Here is a 23,314-nt window from a genome sequence, read left to right as displayed (position 1 = left end):
TATATATGGTTCTTTATTTATACTTTTGTTTTGTTTTGTCTGAGCTGCCTTTCTTCATCTACAGCAAGGGTGTCCAAACTTTTAGGCAGGAGGGCCACATCATCTCTCTGACACTGTGTCGGGGGCTGGGGAAAAAAGAGTTAATTTACATTTCAAATTTGAATACATTTACATAAATGAATACATGAGAGATGGAACTTATATGAATGAATGAAGGTCTTGCAATAGCTCATGGCCTATAAAAGGCCTTGCACAAAGCAGGGCCGGCATTTCCTTTGCTGCCACTGCTGCATCACAGACATGAAACAGCAAGCAGTGGAGGGAGCTCTCGTCCCACAGCTCACACTGAGAGCAGCTGCATCATGCCGGTGTGGGCTCCAGCAAGTCTCTGGAGGGCCAAAGCTCATTGGAGACTTAATTTTCAGGAATTTGCTTATGTAAGTCAATGAAGAAGAGAATTGGGCTATCCCATTTAGAATAACTATTGTAACTACTGGGGAGGGGAGGGAAATGGACTCAAAGGACTTGATCAAAATTGTCACTGGTTATGTTCCACTCACGCATGGGGGCCTTTCAGCTCCCCCACTCAAGCAGCAGTCCCTGGCTATCCCCCCCCCCCGAAAACCACCAAGCTCACAACCAAAGCCCTCTGTTGTCAAGCCATGAGACAGAGATATTGCATGTTAGCTTTCAGTACTAGAGTTGACATACGTAATTGATTAATCAGTTAGATTAATGGATTAAAAACACTCAAACTAAAACTCTGCCCCCATTTAATTAGGCAGCGGATTTAATCTTCCTTAAAAGATATATAAAAAATGCAGATGACAAAAGCAACATCTTAAAAAAAAAAGAGAGACACACCTGCTTTTCTATGACATAGAACAGACTAGATCTCTTCTAAGGTAATGCCTGCTGTGGAGTTGGTAATGAAAAAGTAAATAAATGTATGCTTCTTGCATAAAGAACTACTGTTTTATCTGTATGAAAATGTACGCCAATTTAATCAACTGACTAAAACTCAAACGATTAATGGACTAAAATGTCTTTAATCAGGTGCCTGTTCTACTATCAGATATTAAATGTCTGACGTAAAATTGAGTAAGCTTTCAAATACTGTCAACCGTTAGACATCAAACGCTGAAATCAAATATAATTGGGCATCAAATACGCATAGCAAAAGTTGGTGAATATCTGATGAATATTCAGACAGTTTGAACTAGGAAGAAAAATGTCCAAAACAGTGCAAAAGATTTGCAATGCAGAAGTTTTGGCAGCAAAGTTGATTCAGTTCTAAAGGAGACGTTCTCAGATTGGGTGTTGGCTTTACTTTTTCAACAAACCTAAATTCAGTCCAGAGGTCATTTCAGAAAATGTCCTGATGGCCTGTTATTTGACACTTTTATTACTGAGAGCACCAGCCAAAGCCATTCTATATATAATTAACTCAGCAGGGCAACAGGGCTCTCATTTTTGCACTTCCAAATTCTTCAGATTCCAACCTTAGAATGTTAATAGATGCTTGCGATTATGGCTACCCAAATAGTCTTTTGTTTGATTAAGGCAATAGTTGTCAAACTGTGTTCCAGTGAACCCTGGAGTTCCCTGGAATCTTCTCAGGGGTTCCTTAAGAGATGATCAGTAATGGTGCGCAAGCTTCCCAGAAGAGTGGTTTTTGCAAAGAGTAGATGAGAGGTGTGCGAGTTCTGGACTACTCTCTCTCTCTTCTTGCAGGGCAGGAGCGGCTCCTTAGGCCCATACAGTTTCCTACATGAACTGAGTACAGTATGGGCCAACTTAGAACATGCCCCAGAAGCTTCAGCGACATCTAGGACTTCAATGCCATGGAGTTCTTAGGCAGTCCAGCTGATGCAGAAATTGTTCCTTAGTGGTCAAAAGTCTGAAAAAAATATCGGATTAAACTATTAATAGCCAAGAATAATCTGCAGCAGATAAAACAGAATTGGGAGGCCAGACATGAAGACATTCAAGTCAGGTAAGTTAAGGTATTCGAACGGAATGCCTGAATCTGTTTCAAAGCAATGGGAGTGCGCACCAACCCATCTTTTCACTGGTGCACAGACTCACCCTTCCCTTCTTCCTGGAGCCACTGAAATCTGCATGCCTTTACCACTACCACCTTCTCAATCTAGTGCACCAGCAAGTGCCATATTTAAAATGGCCACATGGTGGCAACTAATATACAAGTGCCTTTCAAACCCCCTAGAACAATGGTTCCCAAACTTTTTAGCACCGGTACCCACTTTTTTAGAAAGGACACACTGTTGGGACCCACTTAGCTTTACGAGACATTAAAAAAAAAAGATTCACCTTACCAGCTCAAGCTTCTGTTTTTATCATTTTTACTATGGTGGGGGGCAACCCTCTGGAGCATTTGTTGAACTTCACATTAATCGGATTGGGACCATTCTGGTGACTTTGCATTCCCCTTTGCCTGGCCTTCAATAGGAGCTGAGGCACGTTTGCTTACTTGTGAGTAAACTTGTGAGTCAGTTTCAATTTCCATATGGCTCAATTCATTTGTCAGCTTGGAGGGGGGATTTCCTCCTTGAGTGTTTTTTGGATCCTGTGTTCATCAAATCAGGACCATTCTGCGACCCTTCATTCCTTCTGGCCTGCCCTTCTAAATGGATTGAGGCACCATCACCTTATTCACCAGTAAATACACAGAGCAGCTCAGTTTCACTTTCTGTAGGGTTCAATATATTTTCTTTGTCAGCTTGTCCGTTTCATGGCCCACCAACAATCAGGTTGCGACTCATTGGTGGGTCCCGACCCACAGTTTGGGAAACACTGCCTAGAATACCAATCTGAAGGAACTTATGCAGGAGATGATTGAGTGGTGAGAAAGGTGGCTTAATCTTCCAACACCTGCCAATTTTTCTCAGCAAACCCCATGCTCAGCATGCAATAGATGAAGCTGAGGTAGACAAAGAACATCAAAAGGGAACAATCCCTTTCCTTTTCCTAGATGTTGCCTGTCTGCCATGGCCTTGGTGGCAGGCCTTTGGAACTGCAACAGAAGGCATCTATCTCCAGACCAGATCAGACAGAAAGCTTTTCAACCTCTCCAGACTGAGAGCAAAGTCCAAAGTCCAACTGAAATGTCTGCGTGACTTCCTCTTTGCAGCTGTCACCGCCCACTCTGCCAAAGATCTTCAGCAGCTCATGGATTGTTTTGGCAAGGCTTGCCAAGACTTTGGACTGACGATCAGCCTGAAGAAAACACAGGTCATGGTTTAGGATGTGGACTCACCTCCCTGTATTACAATCTCTGTGCATGAGCTGGAGGTTGTGCATGACTTTGTGTACCTTGGCTCAACGATCTCCGATGCTCTTTCTCTCTGAGCTAAACAAACGCATCGGTAAAGCAGCTACCACATTTTCCAGACTCACAAAGAGAGTCTGGTCCAACAAGAAGCTGACGGAACATACCAAGATCCAGGTCTACAGAGCTTGCGTTTTGAGTACACTTCTGTACTGCAGCGTGTCATGGACTCTTCGCTCATAACAGGAGAGGAAACTGAAACGCTTTCCCCCGATGCATCCTCAGCATCACCTGGCAGGACAAAGTTCCAAACAACACAGTCCTGGAACGAGCTGGAATCCCTAGCATGTATGCACTGCTGAAACAGAGACGCCTGCGTTGGCTCGGTCATGTTGTGAGAATGGATGATGGCCGGATCCCAAAGGATCTCCTCTATGGAGAACTCATGCAGGGAAAGTGCCCTACAGGTAGACCACAGCTGCAATACAAGGACATCTGCAAGAGGGATCTGAAGGCCTTAGGAGTGGACCTCAACAGGTGGGAAACCTTGGCCTCTGAGAGTCCCACTTGGAGGCAGGCTATGCAGCATGATCTCTCCCAGTTTGAAGAGACATTTGCCCAACAGACTGAGGCAAAGAAGGAAGGTTCGTAGCCAGGGAGACACACCAGGGTCAGACTGCATTTGCTCCCAGTGTGGAAGCGACTGTCACTCCCGAATTGGCCTTTTCAGCCACACTAGATGCTGTTCCAGAACCACTTTTCACAGCGCAATACCATAGTCTTCCAAGACTGAAGGATACCAATGAATGGTGGCAGTTCTCAGCCAGCATGGCTTTTGTGAAAGCAGGACACAACAGGATGATGACTGGAGGAATTAATTTCTGCATGCTGCAAATTCTTTTCCCCTTCAGCAACCTAGCAAGCACCAGCAGTGTTCACTGACACCATCTTATTGAAAACATTGTTTTACACTGGAGAGTTTACACTGGAGAGTTCCAGAACCACCATTCAGAGTGCGATACCATAGTCTTCTGAGGATGCCAATGATGATGTGTTTTACAAAATACAACACAAATATCAGCTGTTCTGTTGAATTGACTATTATTTTTAATGGTCACAGTTCAGTGCCAAGGACTTTCTGTACTGCTAATGAATGGTCATCCTTCCTTTTCTGGATAGGGCTGTTGTCAACTGAAGTCTCCAACCAAATAACCAAACTTTGGTTTGTCCAAAAACCCACATGGAAATCAGCATTTCCCACAGATGTAGAAGCAAAATCCATATGGGTTTCCATATGTGAGTCATGTTCTGCCCCCACCCACCATGGAGTAAAGCAAGTACCTTTTTCACTTCTTAATCTGTGAATTTGGAATTTTCCATGAGTGTTTTGAACATATTGTTTGGAACTCATGCAGTTGTCTGGCTGTTTTTGGTACTGAATCCTCAGAGAAGGTGCGACTGTGTCCTAGGCTGTCACCCAGGGAGAATTTGCAGGACCAGGAAATTTATTGCCTCACAAGAGCACACCCTCAGGGGGAAATTCCCGCCCCTTTCGGTAGGCAAGTGCTGGGATACATTTAGGCATAGAAAGACAATTGATGGATGATTGACAGCACCAGGAGGAACTAGTGCAGCTTTTGCCACAGATAAAACCCTTGGACTGGAGTGAATGTGTGCCTGCACATTCCACAAGGATTGACACACATGTGATTCACAGATGTCATTTCCCACAGATGCACTGCATGTTTGATCTGGGCCTCAATCAACATCAGATTGCAGGAGATGTTAAAGCTCCCTCTCAGCATGCTAAGAGATATATGATGATCTTCCCCTTCCATGGGATTGTCCAGGACTCTAGAACCCAATATGACTGCTCTTAAACCCTTTTAGTCATTCAGGCACTTGAATTATCTGCCATAGTATCACATACCAGCATACAATACTTGCAGAAGGAATAAATCCAGGGCTAGTTACCTCTGAAGGAACCTGCAGAGAAGAAGCCTGGGTGGCCTGTAAGAGACTTCCCAGCACTTGAAGTTGTGCACCAGTTCAGATCCACCTTACCCAGTGACATTCCAGTCTCTGGAACTCCAATCTACTGGGAAACGGGGCACAGGAGGGAGGAAGTGGTAGATTAGAGCATCAGAGATGTCCTAGCCCACCAGGCTTGTCTGCTCCCTCTTCCACTCAACCCCCCATTCCATTTTCAATCCCAGGTTCAATCCCTAGTACATTCAGATACTGCAGGCAAAGATCCTCTTCTGAAATCCTGGAGTACTGCTACCAGTTGGTGCAGACCCTGCTGAGCTAGAGTGGCCTGCAGGGCAAGAAGGCAGCATTCTAAGTTCCTAATGCAAGGTATACTTCGTGTTCCATAGTTTTCTCTCACTGCAGAAAAAGTAGTATTAAATATGGTATGTGCCATAGAATACACCTTCCAGAGAACTGTGGTTTTCATCTGTTAAAAAAAAAATTAACTTTCTAGTCCTTATGACTCTGACAATATGCTTAGGCAATGCCTAAGACTCTAGAAAGTTGCCGTCAGTCAGGTTTGACGGACCAGTGGTCTGATTCAGGAGAGGCCCGCTCTTGATGTTGTATGTTTGGTCTGCTAACAGAGCTTTTATAAGTACACTGCTTTTGAGGCATCAAAAAGACACACACTTAGAGACTGATAGTGAACATGGCTAATGGCAGTGGACATACTACAGTAACGAATGGGAACTGCACCAGCGCAATGCGTGGAGATACTGAGCTTTTCATCTTTGAAGTTGAAAGCTAGCAGTAAAATCCAGAAAGTCAGTCCTATTTCCTTTTATATCAGCATGTTAACAAGCTTTGAAAGGCAGGGCAGACCTTACAGGACGACACAGCTGGGTGCTCCTCCAGTCTGGGGTTCTAATGAAAGCCAGGACAGGCAGGCGGGCTGGGACTGTGGCGGTGGCTCGTCTGCTGTTTACAGACTCGGCAGGAGGAGCCCGCTGCTGGCCCAGCGATGAAGCCATAATGTCCTCATCAAACACGGATGCTTTCTGTACTGCCCAGGAAAAACAGTTGGGATTAATTAGGAAAGGAAATGCCACAATATTTGCAATTACCTCTGTTGCTTTAGAACCTTTGTAGCAAATGAAGGCCAACCATTTCTGGCAGGGGGAGAGAAAGCAAGCCTAGGAAACAGGAGGAAAGACAAGATGGGGACTGATTAAAGGAAGAGGCCTGAATCATGAATGGGGCTGGAAGACAGGGCGACCTGGTTAGGATGGACGCCTGCAGGACAGGAACATGGCCGGCCGTTAAGGATGAACAAAAATCCAGTGGAGAAATACAAGCGAACACATATATACACACATGTACAGCCATGCACACACGCACACATCAGGGCCAACCTTAGGGGCAATTTGACCAATTTGGCCAAACTGGGCCCCATATCTGGAGGGGCCCCACACTGGGGCGGCAAGCTGAGTGCCCGCGGCAACAGGCACCTTGCTCTATAGCTGATGCACGATATCTTCCACACCAGAGTGTCATGAAGATAGTGTGGCGAACAGAGCATTGCCTCTGGACCCTTCTGCCTGCCCCTGGGTTCAGTTGCAGAGTATGCTTGGCTAGTAATACAACAACAATAGTACTGCAGTGCTATGCATACTTGCCTGGGACTCAGCCCCATTGCACACAATGGGGCTTACTTCCAAGTAGGCATGCACAGGATTGTGCTGTAGGAAACGTAAATCCAGATGTCAGCGTAACTTGTTTCTTTAACACAATTCAGCCTCTACAAACCACGTGTAAGTTTTTAAGCAGCCCTAGAACATTTGATTGAGACCAAGCGCCCATGTGCACCTGGTTAGATGACCAAACTGCACAGCCTGAAATGTAAGCAAGGCTGTTTGTGCTTTGGCATGATTTAAACCATATAGCTACACATGAAATCTACATACAAGGGAATGCAACTTATTAAGCCATTTCTCACAGCTGTAAGATGATCTCTGAAATGGCATATAAACAGGACACAAAGAGGAATGGGCTTTGCAATGTCTTTGATCACAGACATTAGAGCCACAAAAGGAGGGGGGTAACAATGTTCTAATGAATTTGTTTGAAATGCGTCAGCATACAGCAACGGACACTTAATGACTGTTTATTCAATAAACAATAAGCTGAATACATAAATGAAGATCTCTGAAAAAGAATTTAGAAATATTTCCATGTCTAAATATTACCACTGGAATGTCCATGAGCTTTAGTGCAATTTCCCTGAGACCCAAATTAATTTTAAAAAGGATGCAGGGAGAATTATTATTTTTTTTAATGAAGACATTTTAAAAAGAAACAAAATGGACTAGGCTCCGTGGATATTTCTATATATCTGTTTTCAAAATCGAAGTCGGTTTTGGAAAACCTTGTGGCACAAAATATGGCCATGAAAAGTCAGAAGTTTAAAGTTAAGTGCAGTACAGATTTGTGGAAAAACTGAGCTGTGCCCATTTATTTTCTGAATCAGATGAACAACCAACCCTAAAATAAAGATATGCTGCAGTTTTTGAATCTTCCTTTATTATTGACTATGGGAATTCCTGCTTTGGCTTTTTGAAAAAGACCTCCCATTCCAACTGCCTGTGAGTTTAACGCATGGGCAATGCAGAAGGCAGATAGGGCTGTTGGTTAGAAGGGGTGGAGTTAGAAGGGAAAGAATGCAATAGGGATCAAACAGCTAGGCTACAAGGGGATCTGCACATTGCATTCAAAAATGCCAAAATTAGTTTCAGTGGCATCACTAATGGTTACCCTGCACATACCGGATCTCATCTGATCTTGGAAGCTAAGCAGGGTCCGGCCTGGTTAGTACTTGGATGGGAGACCGCCTGGGAATACAGGGTGCTGTAGGCTGATACCATAGTCTTTCAAGACTGAAGGTTGCCAACCAGTGCAACGGTCAGCTCTGCCCCTTCCAGTCTAGCCAGCATTACACTTCCTGCCCATCCTCTTGTGAAGACGCTTCCAGTGAGTTCTTGGCACATTTCTCTCTGGTCACAGGATTAGAATCCTGCTAGGGAAACCCTGCCAACTCCTTATAACCCTGTTAACACTTGTGTAGAGCCTGAAGCAACAGTCAAGGTTCAACAGGTCACAGACATGGGGCTGCCATTTCAGATGACAGATTGTATACTGTGACACTAGTGCATTATTAGCAAATTTCTCTACCCTACATCCAAGACTCCCTGGGCTGTTTACGAAACAGAAGCGTTAAAACAAAAATATGATCATAAGAACATAAGAACAGCCCCACTGGATCAGGCCATAGGCCCATCTAGTCCAGTTTCCTGTATCTCACAGCGGCCCACCAAACGCCCCAGGGAGCACACCAGATAACAAGAGACCTGCATCCTGGTGCCCTCCCTTGCATCTGACATAGCCCATTTCTAAAATCAGGAGGTTGCACATACACATCATGGCTTGATCAAAATAATTAATACTAAAAACAGCCATTCAACCACAACACAACAAAACAGCAGCAATTAAAACATCAAAAAAGCAGCAGCACCTGAAAGTACTACAATTACATTCATAGCAGCTCAGCCCAAGGCGGTGGATAAATATTATAAGGAGAGATTAGAGGGCATTCAAAGGTCAGGGGCATCTAAATGAAAGAACCAAAGAAGAATTTGTTGCATCGCATTTGGCCTCCAGTCCAGAAGTAACTGGCGATGACATCATCACCAGTTACTTTTGGTGGTACTTCCAGTAGGTAGACCATGCAAAGTAGTATGGCTGGGGACAAATGTTGAGAAATGCTGGTTTAGAATAAGCCCTAAGAATTTTTTGAAGATCCATTTACCCAAAGAGCATTAACTAATGAATGTTGTGTACTAGCTGACTGAGGGCCCAATCCTATCCGATTTTCCAGAGCTGGTGCAGTTGTGCCAGTGGGGTGTGTGTTTCATCTTATGGTGGAGGGGCAGTCACTGGGGCCTTCTGAAAGTATGGGAACATATGTTCCCTTACCATGGGACTGCATTGTGGCTACACTGGGGCTGGAACACTGGATAGGATTGGGCCCTGATACAGTAGCGTAGTTAGCAGGGGTCCAAAGCACTAAGTTTTACAGGCTCCTGAACGGGCTGTGCAAAGGCCCGCCCCCCACCATTGGAGCCATTCCCGGCAGCGAGAGCAAAACGGAATGCATGTGCCTGGCCAAAGTCTAGAAAGGGAGGGGAAACTAAAGGGAAATTAAAGAAAATTAAAACTCCTTCTATGGGGTCCTCTTCCACATTTACAGTTCTGTAGTGTGGACCCATGCGCTGGATTTTTGTCCGTTCCGCAGCTTCACCAACAACATGAATTACTAGATGGATCAGGACTATCATTTCTCCTTTGGCATCACAATCTTGGCAAAATTAATACGAGCACCTTGATATTCTCTTTTAAAATTCTGCTGGTGCAAAATTTACAAGGAAGCCTCAGAGGAAAAATCACCCTAGTTCTACAAATTGTTGCAAACATCATTCCAATCCCATTCTTCTCACCAAGCCCATCCATAATGTCAAACCCATCAGTGTGTGATTTGGTTGATCATGTACTGCATCCTGATATGCAAAAATGTACCCCTTCACCCTGAAGTCATCAGCATTTAGTTAATTAATCCCAACAGAAATTATTAGTACAAATTCACTGAGCACCATGCAGCCAGCAGCCATGTGTAGCCAGGAGCAGGACTGGGGCTTCTTTCCTAACCACAAAGAAGCACATCAAGCAGAAGAAAAGGCTGAGGAAGGAAACAAAATGTAAATGTTCAAAGAAAGAAAGCTTTGCTGTAAAAGCATGGATGAGCGAAAAGGAGCTCAAGGGTTGCATGAGACCCTACCTACTTTCTGGGCCACCCTGTTGGCCTTGGGGGTTATTGAGCTGTGGTTATCTCTACAATGACTTCTTGACTGAGCAAAATGAAACCAGCTTAGAAAAAAAAATGTCAAGAGCTTCTGTTTTGGAAGAAAGTCCTGGTCAGATCAATAGCCCTGATAGTTCATTGGGCAGTGAGAATGCAAGGAGGCAGGAAGCCCAATCCTATGCTTCCAGGTGCCCAGAGGAACAGTGGCACCAAAATGGCTTCTGCACTATCCTGCAGGTGTGCAAAAGCCTCTGGAAGTGTCCTCAGGGGAAGATTTTCTCTCCTTCCCCTGAGGAAAGCCCCAGGCCCTGCAATGGAACTTCTCAAATCTGTGCCTGCTATTTTGCCTCAGACTTGAAAACCTCTGTGTTGGTCTTTGCAGCCCGTCAAGGAGGATAAGATCCTACGCCGGTCCCACCCACTCCTTGGCCAGTCAATCCCCCTGTTCTGTCCTTTCCTACCCCGGACACCTCTCCTTGGCCCGACAATGCACACTGCCACCCGGCGGTGTGACTCACCCCTGGGCCTCTCCCATACCATCCTTTCAGTGCTGAGGCCAGTTGCATGCCTACCATTGGGTTTGATGGGGCAAGTGCCCCAGCTGCCGGCCATGAGGACTCCGCGGAAGCCTCTCTGAGGCTCCCAATGGGGGCAGAAACTGTGCTTCCGGTTTGCCAGAAGCACAGTTGATAGTGCCGGGGAACCTCACAAAGGTTTCCCCGGTGTGTGAGGAGGTTGCGCAAGGCTCCATGAGCCTCTGGTGAGTAGGGGGGGGCAGATATCTGCATGGGGGGTGGCGATAGCCCACAGGGGTGCCATCACAGAGCTTTGCCCTGGGCTCGGGGCTGCGGAGGTCCAAGGTTGGCTGAGGTTCAACACCAACTGGGACTGGCCCAGTGTTGGCACTCTCCTCTCCCGGTGCCACACCCACCACCTGCAGTATATTGTGCAGCTGTGGTGGGGGAGGGGGAAGTAATTAGACATCCCAGAGACATCAGGTTGAGAATTTGATATGGAATGAGCCAACATACATACAGGCTCCTGTGAGATACAGGAAGCTGGACTAGATGGGCCTATGGCCTGATCCAGTGGGGCTGTTCTTATGTTCTTACATTTAGCTGCAAGTCTCTGATTGTTCTGTAAGACCTCTGCATAGGGCAGAATCATTTCTTTGTATTCATCTTTTGCATTTCCATTCTACTGGACAATTTGGTAAGTTCACAGTGATGTTCAGGACTCCTTCCTCACATCAGAGGGTCTTTTCTTAGTTCCCTGCTCTAACTCCTCTGTGGCAATGTGGAGTCAGAAAGGACCAGAGTCATTCAGGGAAAGCCAAAGTGGTAGGGACCCAGGGAGCCATTTGACACATACTGGGTGTTTAACGTTCATCATAAAAATTAAAGAGTTGAAACCTGAAGTCTGCTATGCATTTACACCTCCCCAGATTTTTTGTGCTGTTCTCTATCCAAAAACAACCCTGGTTATTTTCCAGTTTGCATGATGATTTCGACTCAATATTTTGTCTTGAGAATGGAAAACAAAAGTTAGCAGAAAAGGATACGAGTTAACAGTATAATGTATGTGCTTAGTTAAGTCTGGCCATGCTTCAGCCAAAAATAAGACCTGTGCAGGGTAGAAAGCTATGTTAAGAAGGAAATATGCCTGGGAACATTGACAGGGGGGTGTCACTGGGCAGGGGACTGTTACTGGGCAGGGGAGCTTAATGCTTCCCCCCACTCCCCAGTTCTCATCTGCAAATGACCCCAATCACTTCCCTCTCCAAAAAGGTTCTAGAACCCAAAGTTTGCTGATGGGCAGCCCAATGCAATCCAGGGTTTATGCTGATGGAACTTGCAGTTCGTCAGCATATTCAAGACTGCAGCGTGAAAGTTGCCTTGTCATTCTGCAGCTGTCAGGGCAAACGGTCAGAGGCTTCGCATGTATGACAGTATCTCGCTGAACTTCCTCCATCCTGAGCTGCTGCCGGTAAGTCAGAGGGACAGTGGAGTGGGAGAGGATCACAGACAGTTCAAGGAATGGAGCAGGCCAAGCTGGGGGCGGGAGGGGGTCAGAGGGGAGAATCTTGGTGGCAACGGTGCATGCCAAGACTCCATCCCCCCATCCCAGCCCAGTCTGTGCCCAGGAAAATCCTTGGACTTACACCAGAAAAGAGTTGGCCTAGGTCCAAGGAGACCTGTTGGAGGCCAGGCAGCCAATGGGGAGGTAAATTAAAAAGATCTTTACTTACCTCTCCTGTTCCCCACTATAACATGCAGCATGTGATTCACTGGTGCCTCTGCATTGCACAGGCTGAGGAGGATACGATCAGGCCCAAAGAGAAGAACAGACTTCAGGTGGCATTTGCTGGGGAGAATAGGCTGTTTGCAAGAGATGGTAAGGATCTTTCCTTGTATTTTTAGGTGATTGTAGCTGAGGTGCAGGGCCAGCCCATCCATGAGGCCAACTGGAACAGTCCCCACCAGGTCCTCCCTCTCCTTGACCTCCCAAAGCCTGACCAACAACAACAACATGTATTTTGTTATATACTCTTTGATCCTGATGGGGATGTAGCATTAGAAGCCATTTAAAAGTTTTGCCCCCTAAAAAGATAGTAGATAAGTATACTGGGTACTATTTGCTAAACTGGCCATTAAGAACATAAGAACAGCCCCACTGGATCAGGCCATAGGCCCATCTAGTCCAGCTTCCTGCATCTCACAGCAGCCCCACCAAATGCCCAGGGAGCACACCAAATAACAAGAGACCTGCATCCTGGTGCCCTCCCTTGCATCTGGCATTCTGACATAACCCATTTCTAAAATCAGGAGGTTGTGCATACACATCATGGCTTGTAACCAGTAATGGATTTTTCCTCCAGAAACTTGTCCAATCCCCTTTTAAAGGCGCCCAGGCCAGATGCCATCACCACATCCTGTGGCAAGGAGTTCCACAGACCAACCACACGCTGAGTAAAGAAATATTTTCTTTTGTCTGTCCTAACCCGCCCAACACTCAATTTTAGTGGATGTCCCCTGGTTCATTATTTGCTCTACAAATGCTATTGTTAGATAATTCCTTCCCTTGTGGGGTGACTAAAAGATTCCAATAATAACTCACCCTTTGTCGTTTTAAGTATACTATAATCATTCTTTCATTCTACAGTTTCCCAGATTGTTCCCCTCCTTTTCTGAGCTGTGGCAGCCTAAAGATGCTCATAAATTTTGACATAAAGCCCCAGCTCCAAGCTAATTATATTAGCTGTAGTGGAGATTGCAGGTGTCCTTTTTGACACTCCAACTTGTTGTATTTCTACCTGGCCTTCTCTGTTGTAAAGTTTATATGATACAAGGTATATAATTACACTCCATCCTTAAAAAAAACAACTCCTGTACAACTGCACACCTGGCTTGTTTGTAAGAGCCACATTCCTGTTGAAAATGTGTCATTAGCGAATTCTGTAACTTGGGTAGAAGAAACATAGGATAAGTAAGTCTTCTCCCCTCCCCCCCCCAGATCAGGTCAGTTAGAAGTTTTGAATGTTGAAAACAAGTTTAATACTTCTTTTCTTATAATTTGCCCTACCGTTCCATGGGAAAAGGCTTGAGGCAGCTTTAAAACACCAATCAATATGTTTGATTATTGAATATATTACTGTTTTATTGGTTTTTTAATTAATGTTTTTATTAATGTTTAATGTTTTCTTTTGAAAATTGGCATGTTTTATGTATTGCACATGTAAGGGGAAGACCAGCCTGGTCTCCGCTGTAGCCAGAGAATGGAAAAGATGGCCTTGTGCCCCACCTCTGGCTGGAGAATGGAGCATTAATAAGTAAATATTTGAGGTGCATGCAAGCCATAGAGTCATGTTTGTATTGCCCCCACCCCATCTCAGACAGCATAAGAGAATCTCTCAGTGATGTGCATGTTACAAATTGCCACTGCGCTCCCTCCTTTACTGCAAGGTGAACTATTAAATGTGCTCCTTTTAACAAAAGGTTGAGAACACTTTGCCTGGGGACATCACTAGAAACCTAAGCAACCCACTATGAAAGAGCCAAACAATGCTATATTTAACATGGAAAATAACATGATTGGCTCAGCAATGTAATGTTTGATTTGTAATACATTATTCACATCATTTCAAGGCTGTTCTTGCACAATTAAACTTACTGGACTGGAACCAGAGGAAATTTTCCAAGCTAATAAGTACTTTCTCTTGGTGTCTGCAGGTACACCAGGGAATAGCAGTTTAACTGTGCAATCCTATACATATATACTCAGAGGTAGCCCCACTGAATTCAGTGGGGCTTGCTCTCATGTAAGTGTGTATGGGATTATTGTCTCAGGCCCCAGTCCTATCCCCTACTATTAACACTGATGCAGCTGATAGAAAAATGCAGCTAATCTTGATAGAAAGAGCGGTCTGCAGCAAAGATACTAGCAGATGTAAAGCTAGTAAAGCTATGAGGTCCCAGGGCAAGGTGCAGTGGCATAGCTCGAGGGGGTGCAAAGCACTCAGTTTTGCAGGGAACCTCACTGCAGTGTGTACAAGGGACCCCTCCCCTTCCCCTTTGGAGCCATTCCAGGTCGGGTTGCAAAACAGGCATACAGTCCCTTGCACGCTGTGGTATGACTCCCTGAAAAACTTAGTGCTTTGCACCCCCACTAGCTACACCACTGGCAAGGTGTCTTTCACCTTCAAAGATCATGTTCCAGTGGCAGGTGCAATTGCCCTTAGGTTAACTGAAACACTGAACAGAGGCATTTCCTGAGCAAATAGATAACAAATACAAATTTACTAGCATCAGTCCAGTCTCCATTCATTCATCATAAATAAAATGTGCATTCTGGTGTGGCTTTATTCTCATTTTGCATCAACTCAAAATATAGCAAATTGTGAAACTGGGGCTTGCAAATTTTGAAAATATGAAAGTGTTTGTCATTCAAAATTATTATTATTATTATTATTATTATTATTATTATTATTATTATTATTATTATTATTATTATTATTATGTTCTTTAAGCCTCGTTCCCCAAATGGTTACACTAAAACACATGCACATGGACTGAAAGTGCCAACTCACATCAAAATAGTAATTCACACCAAATAAGAACGCAAAAACAAAAAGTCAATAGCACAATGTAAACTTTAAACATCTGAAATGCAGCTAGTGAAATCTGGATTTCTGAATTCAACTTAGCATGATTAGTAAATAACCACTGTGCCCTTTAAGGGGTCTGTGCTGGTATATGGACCCCTTCTGCAGTTGGGCATCACTGCGACTTATGGCAAAGCTATCTCCGGACATCATCATTGAACTTCTGAGTTGTGGAGCAACATGCTCCACCTCTGAACTCAGCTGAGAGGTATGCGGCCATGCTCTTTGAGGGAACTCTTCATGACTTCTCTTTTTCTCATGGTAGCAGGCACTCTCTCACTGTTCATTTCAATGCCACCTGAGCAGGAGAACCTCCTGTTGTAGTGGTACCCAAGCGGTGAGCCATGGCTCACCGGGGAGCCACAGAAACCAGCCAGGGGAGCCACGGAATCCTCATGAAAAACCTGCTGCCCTATACAATGTATAGCACTGTAGCCCTAATGGGGAGCCATGGCCAATGGTCCAGTAGGTCAAGGGAGCCACCAGTCAAAAACGTTTGGGAACCACTATCCTATTGGATTGAACCCTACGGATGCAAATGGAAATGAGATTCCATTGGTAATACAAAACAAGATTTCTGTATTCAACCTTGAAATCTAAAGTTTATACATGCAAAACCCATGCCCAAATGTGCATAGTAAGGGTGGGTCACTGACATTTTTGCATAATCACAGTGTATCAAGTGAAAACACACTGGTGGTAGTGGAAAGAACCCACTGCCTTTAACCTGACAATGACGGAGAGGCTGACTTGCATTTGACGCCTGTTCCAGAAAGATTTGCTTGACGATTTTCATTCTCTCGAAGCAGCATGCTTTCATTATTGACAGAGCACAATCTGGCTCTCAAGCAATCATGTCAGGGAATACGTGGGTCAGAAGAAACCGCTGCAGACCCATGACCAGCTGTACCCCTGGCACTCTGATGTCAGCAACTTTTCCCCAATAAGCACATAGTGACCTTTGCTCAAGGGATGCCGATTCACATGTTAAAGCTAATATTTGCTGCCTCTAAGGCAGTGGTTCTCAAACTTATAGCACTGGGACCCACTTTTTAGAATGAGAATCAGGACCCACTGGAAGTGATGTCATGACTGGAAGTGATATCATCAAACAGGACAGTTTTTAACAATCCTAGGCTGCAATCTGACCCACACACTTACCCAGGAGTAAGTCCTATTGACTATCATTGTTAAAAGCATATACATTGTATTGGCAACCTTCAGTCTCGAAAGACTATGGTATCGCGCTCTGAAAGGTGGTTCTGGCACAGCGTCTAGTGTGGCTGAAAAGGCCAATCCGGGAGTGACAATCCCTTCCACACCGGGAGCAAGTGCAGTCTGTCCCTGGTCTGTCTCCCTGGCTATGGGCCTTCCTTCTTTGCCTCTTAGCCTCAGACTGTTGGCAAAGTGTCTCTTCAAACTGGGAAAGGCCATGCTGCACAGCCTGCCTCCAAGCAGGCCGCTCAGAGGCCAGGGTTTCCCACTTGTTGAGGTCCATCCCTAAGGCCTTCAGATCCCTCTTGCAGATGTCCTTGTATCGCAGCTGTGGTCTACCAGCATATACATAGCAAAGCATATACATAGTAGCCTGTTAAAAGTACAGAGCTGTCACATTTCCCCATGGTCACATACCATGAAAGCATCAAGTCTAAAATACTAAAAATAAAATATTGCAATGAATGGGGACCCACCTGAAATTGGCTTGCGACCCACCTAGTGGGTCCTGACCCACAGCTTGAGAAACACTGCTCTAAGGAATATGTCATAAAACAGCTTCGTAGCGATGGTTGCATCAATATTTTCTGTTTTAACATTATTTAACTGCTCAATTTAATTGGGGAGGGGGGAAATGCTGTTGTTTGAAAAGGCAGATATGAATGCACAAGTGAAGCCTCTCCTTCCCCATCATATTCTTCTCTCACATGGACTTTCCCTAAGAAGGGCATGTGCTACACTTGTCTATGCTGCAGCCTGCAGTGCTGCAACACCCTGCCACACTGACACAGCAAGTGGTACAGATTACAGTGCAGTGCCAACAGGAGGTTCTTTTGTATCACACTCTGTCCCAACCTCATTGCAAATAAAGCAGGGCTCTAAGATGTGAAGACACTAGGATAGTGTCACAATAAGCAGTGCTGATTATTGAATAAGCAATTTCCCCTGGGGGCGGGGGGGATAAGAATAGGCCCTCAGTTTGGCTGTACTTGTCGTAAGAGGTGACTAAACAGCCACCGGGTAGATGGGACTCGTCAGCCTGGGAAGGCAGCTCATCTGAGAGAAGGAAAACTCTGATCCCAAACCTCCACTGCCTTGTGGCTACATCCAGTTATGGAAAAGGCTTCAGGAGTCAACTTCGAGGCAAAATCCAGAGCCAGAGTCCCTGAGGCAGTTCATGGCTGAACACAGTCACATTCTGGCAACTCCTGCGATGCCGCTGGAACCAACCGTATTGGTCTCTGCCTTTCCATTGGACCATTTCAGCGGCATGGAGAGGGGGGATTTGCCTATCCACCATACCTACTTTACCCAGGCTTCGTGCACTGGAGAGGACACTCTGTTCCAGAACCACCATTCAGAGCGTGACACCATAGTCTTCCGAGCCTGAAGGATGCCAACAAGCAGTGCTGAGCATATATCTATCTCCTGAACACACTCTGCTGATAATGAAGGACATGACTTGACCAGCACAGACTGAAAGTCTACATGGCCAGGCTTTCGTTGTTGGCAACCTTCAGTCTCGAGAGACTATGGTATCGCGCTCTGAAAGGTGGTTTTGGAACATCATCTAGTGTGGCTGAAAAGGCCAATTCGGGAGTGACAATCCCTTCCACAACGGGAGCAAGTGCAGTCTGTCCCTGGTCTGTCTCCCTGGCTATGGGCCTTCCTTCTTTGCCTCTTAGCCTCAGACTGTTGGCCAAGTGTCTCTTCAAACTGGGAAAGGCCATGCTGCACAGCCTGCCTCCAAGCGGGCCGCTCAGAGGCCAGGGTTTCCCACTTGTTGAGGTCCACTCCGAAGGCCTTCAGATCCCTCTTGCAGATGTCCTTGTATCGCAGCTGTGGTCTACCTGTAGGGCACTTTCCTTGCACGAGTTCTCCATAGAGGAGATCCTTTGGGATCCTGCCATCATCCATTCTCACAACATGACCGAGCCAACGCAGGCGTCTCTGTTTCAGCAGTGCATACATGCTAGGGATTCCAGCACGTTCCAGGACTGTGTTGTTAGGAACTTTGTCCTGCCAGGTGATGCCGAGAATGCGTCGGAGGCAGCGCATGTGGAAAGCGTTCAGTTTCCTCTCCTGTTGTGAGCGAAGAGTCCATGACTCGCTGCAGTACAGAAGTGTACTCAGGACGCAAGCTCTGTAGACCTGGATCTTGGTATGTTCCGTCAGCTTCTTGTTGGACCAGACTCTCTTTGTGAGTCTGGAAAACGTGGTAGCTGCTTTACCGATGCGTTTGTTTAGTTCGGTATCGAGAGAAAGAGTGTCAGAGATAGTTGAGCCAAGGTACACAACGTCATGGACAACCTCCAGTTCATGCTCAGAGATTGTAATGCAGGGAGGTGAGTCCACATCCTGAACCATGACCTGTGTTTTCTTCAGGCTGATTGTCATTCCAAAATCTTGGCAGGCCTTGCTAAAACGATCCATGAGCTGCTGGAGATCTTTGGCAGAGTGAGTAGTGATAGCTGCATCGTCGGCAAAGAGGAAGTCACGAAGACATTTCAGCTGGACTTTGGACTTTGCTCTCAGTCTGGAGAGGTTGAAGAGCTTTCCGTCTGATCTGGTCCAGAGATAGATGCCTTCTGTTGCGGTTCCAAAGGCATGCTTCAGCAGGACAGCGAAGAAAATCCCAAACAAGGTTGGTGCAAGAACACAGCCCTGCTTCACGCCGCTTCAGATGTCAAAGGGGTCTGATGTGGAGCCATCGAAGACAACAGTGCCCTTCATGTCCTTGTGGAAGGATCGGATGATGCTGAGGAGCCTGGGTGGACATCCAATCTTGGGGAGAATCTTGAAGAGGCCATCCCTGCTGACCAGGTCGAAGGCCTTCGTGAGATCTATGAAGGCTATAAAGAGTGGCTGTCGCTGTTCCCTGCATTTCTCCTGCAGTTGTCTAAGGGAGAATACCATATCAGTGGTGGACCTGTTGGCTCGGAATCCGCACTGTGATTCTGGATAAACGCTCTCTGCAAGTACCTGGAGCCTCTTTAGTGCAACTCGGGCAAACAACTTTCCTACAACGCTAAGGAGAGAGATGCCACGGTAGTTATTGCAGTCACCCCTGTCGCCTTTGTTCTTGTACAGCGTGATGATGTTTGCATCCCTCATGTCTTGAGGTACTCCACCTTCTCTCCAGCAGAGACAGAGGATTTCATGCAGCTCAGTGACGATGATCTCTTTGCAGCACTTTAGGACTTCAGCAGGGATGCTGTCTTTTCCAGGTGCCTTGCCAAAGGCAAGGGAGTCCAGGGCCACGTGAAGTTCTTCAAGGGTTGGTTCACTGTCAAGCTCCTCCAGCACAGGCAGGCACTCAATGTTGTTCAGCGCTTCTTTGGTGACTACATTTTCTCTGGAATATGCATACTGGGACAGCCTTGTATGCTGCTTGAGCTCTCCTCTTTTCCTCAATGACTGGTGTCAACTCCTCAGAGTGGGCTTCAAACTAGTCTGCCATCTTGTTGGTCTTCTTGCCAAATATGGACAAGGCGTTGTTGTAAACGGTATTCTTGAAATGTTCCCATCTGTTGGATGCGTTTGCATCGACCGGGCCTGGAAGAGATTCCTCAAGCGCTTGTGCAAATTCCTCCACTTTTCTCTGATCCCGGGTCTTGCTGGTATCAATGTGAGGTCTTCCTTCCTTTTTCGTGTGGTACAGTCGCTTTGTTTGCAGTTTCACTCTGCTGCACACCAGGGAATGGTCGGTGTCGCAAGCAGCACCCTGATAGCTGCGCGTGATCTTGATGCTGGGAAGGCTGGAGCGTCTGGTGAGAATCAGGTTGAGCTGGTGCCTGTGCTTTGATCTTGGGTGTCTCCAGGAGACTCTATGTTGGGGCTTCGTGTTGAAGAATGTGTTGCTGACACAGAGACCGTGAAGACAGCAAAACTCTAGCAGGCGTTGGCCATTTTCGTTCATCTTCCCAGTGCCGAACTGACCTAAGCAAGTGGGCCACGAACTGTTATTAGCACCAACTCTAGCATTGAAATCACCAAGGATGAACAATGGCTCTTTTACGGGGATCTTCTTGATAGTGGTGGCCAGGTCATCATAGAATTTGTCTTTGGCTTCTGCTGGAGACGACAGAGTCGGTGCATAAGCACTGATGAGAGTGACAGGTCCTGCTGATGACTGGAGCTGCAGGGACAAAATTCTTTCACTTCCCACAGTAGGTGGGGTGATGGATTTCAGCAGGGTATTTCTGACCGCAAAGCCAATGCCATGTTCCCTGGTTTCGTTTGGTGGTGGTGGCCAGGCTTTAATCCCCTGCATTTACCATGTCCAGGGACAAGGGACTCCGGGCATAGTCAGAGGTACTGCTTCATTTGTAGATCTTAGATCTACCCTGGCCTATTTCTTTTCAGAGACTTCTAGCAGCTGGCTTCAGGCAAGGACAGCATCAACTTGGAGGGAGAGAGCAGAAGTGTGACAAAGGAGAGATTGTCCACAGACACCAAGTTTCAAATTTACTCTCCAGGCTGGCCTTGCCACAAAGTGACCTGAAATGGGTATATGGAGCAGCAGCCTTGGGCACCTTGGATGGGCAGCAAACAGCGAACCTCTTTGGGGAACATTCTTATAATTGCAAAGCTATATATACATATTTTACAACCTCATCACATACATATAATTTTATGAACAAGCGGTGGTATACCTAGAAGGGGTGCAAAGCACTAAGTTTTGCAAGCACCTGAACACGCCATGCAAGTGGCCCCTCCCCTCCTCTTCGGAGCCTCAGTTTTGCTCCCCCCCTGCTTGAAAAGTTTCCGAAGGGGAGGGGGAGGGGCCACTTGTATGGTATGTTCAGGCACCTACAAAACTTAGTGCTTTGCACCCCCTCTGGCTACACCGCTGTGGACAAACCCTGGTGAAAATGGAATGCTGGATTCACTGGTCCTTTGGATGGCTACACAAAAGCAAATCTTCACGATGAGTGAAGACAGACCTACTGCTGAAAAAGAAGTCTCAGCAATTTCGTCACACGTTGTGTTTGCTTGGCTTCTTCCTAGCTTCTCAATTTGTATGACAGATGTACATTCTACCAAGTCAAATACTGGGTCAGCCGTCAGTCCTGCTCTCCTCGCACACACTTCAGCTGGGCTACCTGCCTTTTCACTTTTAAAATACCATGTGCATCCTTCACCTTATTTAAAAAAAAAAAAAATGGAAGCAGGGAATAAAATTCAAACCTGCTCTGGTGATTGGGTTTTAGAGGAAGTGTTTTGGTGATATCACAAACCCTGACCTACAAGCACTGTCCAAAACAAGCTTCTACTGAAGATTTGCAGAACTGGTTTGGTCAGAGCCTGACCCCCCCCCCCCCCAGAAAGAAAGAAAAAAGTTGCATTTATACTGAAAGTGGTGAGAGAGCTTCCAAACTAACTCTGCTGCTCCATGAATGCAACACCTGACTTCACCTTTAAGTGCCAAGTCATGACCACATTGATGACTGTGATGGAAAATTAATTAAGAAATGAAAGATTTTTTTTAAGTGTTTCCAAAAAAAATGCATCATTTAATGGACAAACCCTGTTGGAAAGGGACTGCTAAAGTAGATCATTGCCTCAGAACCCAGTTCTATTCTCCCCTCCCCAGCTCATGCAACGGCACAAAAATGGCTACTGCTACATCCTGCAGTGGGGAGACCTTCCAAGAGATCTCCCTTTCCCGGGGTGGTAAACCTCCATGGTGCGGGGGGGGGGGGAGTCTACTTGGACCTCTGCTAGCTAAATAGTTGGTGCATATCTGTGTGGACCTGTGCCGTGGAATCAGGTCCTGCAGGAAGGCTAGAATTCAGCTGCTGCTGCTGCTGCTATTAAACCCACTCCCTTCCATCCTGGACCTGATCTTCCCACCCACCCCCCACTCCTACCTGCCCAGTTTCATACCTTCCTTCCACCCTTTCCACCATCCTGCCACCGCCTCCCACCTCTCCTGCTAACTTGCTTGCTCCAGTGGGCAACAAGATCATATAGGAAGCGGCCTTACATTGACTCAGACATTGATCCATCCAGGTCAGCATTGTCCATGCGGTTGCTCTCCAGGGTTTCAAACAGGAACTTTTCTCAGTCCTATCTGGTGATGCTGCCACAAATTGAACCTGAGACCTTCAGCATGCAAAACAGATGTTCCACCTTTGTGTTACAGCCCAGCTCCATCCCCAACATCCACCTGACCTTCTGCATAAAGAGCTTCCACTTGTAACCCACATACACACAAGAGCTCTATGCAGTGGTGTAGCTAGAGGGGGGGTGCAAAGCACTCAGTTTTGCAGGGAGCCTCACTGCAGCATGCAAACGGCCCCTCCCCTTCAGAGCCATTCCAGGCGATGGGAGCAAAACGGAGGTGAATGCCACTTGCACGCTGCGGTGAGGCTCCCTGCAAAACTGAGTGCTTTTCACCCCGTTCAGCTATGCCACTGGCTCAATGTGGAGGTTGGATGAGGCTGGGAGTGGAGGTGAAGCCAATGAGGAGAATCCAACACCCCACATCCCACCCTACACACTACATGTCCATAGATCTGGTTGGCCAAACAGGTAGTTGTCCAAGATGGGTGGCAGGGAAGGAGGAAGGGGCTCCAACTTACAAAACACACTGAAGATTAGCAACAAACCACTGAGAAAGAACCTGATTGGTCAGGAGTGAGGGGATACAAAGCAGCAGTAGAACTGGAGAGGCTCGTTCAACTTGTTTTCCATCCTGGAGAAGGATCATCTTTAAAAAAAACTCTTTTTCAGCTGGGCTTTTCAGTCTTCCTTTAAT

The sequence above is a fragment of the Tiliqua scincoides genome, chromosome 4 (assembly GCF_035046505.1).
Source record: "Tiliqua scincoides isolate rTilSci1 chromosome 4, rTilSci1.hap2, whole genome shotgun sequence".
NCBI classification, from domain to species: domain Eukaryota; kingdom Metazoa; phylum Chordata; class Lepidosauria; order Squamata; family Scincidae; genus Tiliqua; species Tiliqua scincoides.
This window is presented reverse-complemented; position numbering follows the sequence as displayed.